At 45.1% G+C, this 3,164-nt stretch overlaps 1 pseudogene; it reads left to right on the top strand.

The window, feature by feature from the left end:
• Nucleotides 1-326: 326 nt before the first annotated feature.
• LOC116572992 lies at nt 327-2,300 on the top strand (annotated as a pseudogene).
• The last annotated feature ends 864 nt before the right edge of the window (nt 2,301-3,164 follow it).

The following is a 3,164-nucleotide window of genomic DNA, read 5'->3' as shown; positions in this document are numbered from 1 at the left end:
TTTTGAAATGTGTAAATGATCCAGATTATGGGCAGAAATAATCACCTTCCATGGGAGAATATTTGTATAAATATCATTTGAATTAAAAAAAAGAAAGGAAGTCCCGGAACACGCTAGTGGAGTCAAAGATGGCGGCGGCAGCGGTGGCTGCAGCCGGGACCCCACCTGGGCTGAGGTGGAGGAGCCGCCGGCTCTGACCTCGCTCTGGCTCCGGTGCGCGCGGTGGAGCGTGTGCGAGGCCCCGCGCGTCAGGCAAGGGCGGCAGCGGCGACTCTGCGCCGCCCGGAGGAGCGCCCCGGCGGCGGCGCTGCTTTGGCTGAGGAGTGAGCCGGCTCCCGGCCTCCGCGTCCTCCTGCTCCCCGGGCCCCCCGCCTCCTCGACGGGGGGAGGGCAGCGGCGGCGATGTTCTAGGTCCTCTCGTATGGGCGGCTGGTGGCCCGCGCCGTGCTCGGCGGCCTCTCGCAGACCGACCCCAGGGCCGGTGGCGGCGGTAGCGGTGACTACGTGCTGGTGACAGCCGGCTGCGGCTTCGGCAAAGACTTCCGCAAGGGCCTTCTCAAGAAGGGCGCGTGCTACGGGGAGGGCGCGTGCTATGGGGGCGACGCGTGCTTCGTGGCCCGGCACCGCTCGGCAGACGTGCTCGGGGTTGCAGATGGTGTAGGAGGGTGGAGACACTATGGAGTTGATCCATCCCAGTTCTCAGGGGCTTTAATACGGACGGTTCGTCCCAAGTAATCCCATTGGAATCCTCACCACAAGCTACTGTGAGTTGCTGCAAAATAAAGTACCTTTGCTTGGTAGCAGTACTGCCTGCATCGTGCTGCTGGACAGAACTAGTCACCGCTTACACACAGCAAACCTGGTTGATTCAGGCTTTCTGGCTGTCAGGGGTGGTGAGGTTGTGCACCGATCAGATGAGCAGCAGCATTACTTCAACACTCCATTCCAGCTCTCAGTTGCACCACCTGAAGCCGAAGGAGTCGTCCTGAGTGACAGCCAGGATGCTGCTGATAGCACATCTTTTGATGTCCAGTTAGGAGACATTATTCTGATGGCAACAGATGGACTTTTTGACAACATACCTGATTATATGATTCTTCAGGAGCTAAAAAAATTAAAGAATTCAAATTATGAAAGTATACAGTAGACGGCAAGAAGCATTGCTGAGCAAGCCCATGAGCTGGCCTATGACCCAAATTATATGTCACCTTTTGCACAGTTTGCATGTGACAACGGATTGAATGTGAGAGGTGGAAAGCCTGATGACATCACCGTCCTTCTTTCAGTAGTGGCTGAGTGTACAGACTGACTCGCCTAGGTGTCAACTCTGGCCTTTCCTTTCATCTTCCCAAATTCTCCCCTGCCATGTGTGCTGATCCTGCTGGCAGGACTCTTTCTTTGCCACTGATCTTGATGGCCAGTGATGTCAGCCTTCGCCTGTCTTTTTGAGACCTGGTTGGGATCTTTGTGGAGAACCACTACTGTCGTTCACTAGCTCGTATCTGCCAGCAACTTTGAAGAGAATCAAGATTTGAAGATTGACCTTCACTTCTTACTGTCCTTTCTATGATGGAATGAAGGTTTTCAATGCCAGAATGGCTATTATGTTTTAAAAATGGTTTAAGTATTGAAAATGAGTGAATTCAAAATTACAGTGTGTAAAAGGGATTTTAAAAGTCTAACACAAATTGTATGTTATGGTACATCTACTAGAAACATACATTATCATCAAAAGAAATGTTACACATGTACTATACAGTCTTTGTTATGATGATTGGTGTGGCTTTATGTTTTCATTATAAACTCCTATTTTTCAGGGGCTTATAATTCTGCTCTAAAACATTGCTCTGGATTATGAAATCATCATCCCAGGAGCTTTTTCGTTAAAAATTGGAAGAAAAATTTAGTTTAGTTCTATGGATGCAAATATTTTTCTGGTTTTTAAAAGATGCTTAATTGTGCTCCTATGAGGAAAGTTCCGGCAGTTTATTGATAAGTCCAAATTATAGGCTTGTGGCCCCAAGGCCGCCTCCTATGCAGGAGGCCTTGCGGAGCCTCCCTACCAGATTTTTTCAATGGAAATATTACCCAAGATTATAAAACTCCTCAAATCCTAGGAATTTTAATGTTATGGCTGAAATTCCTCCCAGCTTTCTGATAGGAGATCCCTATGTGGGAGCTCTAGGCCCACAGGCCTAATAGGTTGAGAGTGGACAGCTGTAACTTTGAATCTGGTTGGGTTTTGATGTTCATGCTACCCATAGTCTCCCTCTCAGACCTTTCATTACTAGCCTTGCTTTCCGTAGAGCAGGCACCAAATTCAGAGAGTCTGTGTGAAAAGAGTACTCTGTGCAGTGGCTGCAGTGGCAGCAGCACAAGAGCCCACGAGGAAAACTCCTGGTGATGATCTGACATTTGCATTTGCCCTACACAGAAATTTAGGGGTCCGAATCAAGCTTAATGTTTATAGTTTCCGAATAGCCATCTTGCAGTGTATAGTTTCCTTATAAAACTACCCTGCATTCAGTTTTCCCTTTATCTGCAAGCTCAAACTTATTTTTAAGGTTTATATACAAGTCAACTGCTGTAAAGATATATATTTTGGGGTCAGTTTTTTTCCTTCATTAACTTGGTGGTAGAAGTTAGAAATCCTTAGATTTCTTAGTTTCTTAGAAATCCTTAAATTAAAGCCATGTTTTATATATAAGTCAAGTAACATTGCTGTATAGATGAGAATGCAATTAAACCTGATGAGGATCTACTGGAGGAGAATACGGAAAGTGTCTTTCTCTAAAGGAGATACTTATTCACTGGTTTATTGCATTAAAACTTCTGTTTGAGGTTACCTCAACTTGTTTTAAAAGATTTTTGTTTTGTGAATTTGTACTGTATATTTGAGTAACTGTCAAGCTTTTGTTTTATTTAAAATTGTTTAACATGTACCATGTACATGTCATTACTATATTTCAATGCATCATGCTTGTAACAGGCATTTCATTTATAATAAGAATGAGTTATTCATTTGTAAGCCGTTCAGTAATTCATCTACTATTCCTAAATTGGCATAATGTTAGATATCTATTTTGAATCACCTTTAATTACATGTCAGAATGCCTTAACTACCCTAACTTGACAAAACAGAATTCTTTGGTAGAAGAGATAGG

The sequence above is a fragment of the Mustela erminea genome, chromosome 14 (assembly GCF_009829155.1).
Source record: "Mustela erminea isolate mMusErm1 chromosome 14, mMusErm1.Pri, whole genome shotgun sequence".
Classification (NCBI taxonomy): domain Eukaryota; kingdom Metazoa; phylum Chordata; class Mammalia; order Carnivora; family Mustelidae; genus Mustela; species Mustela erminea.
Note: the sequence above shows the minus strand (reverse complement) of the source record. Positions and strands in the feature narration are given on the sequence as shown.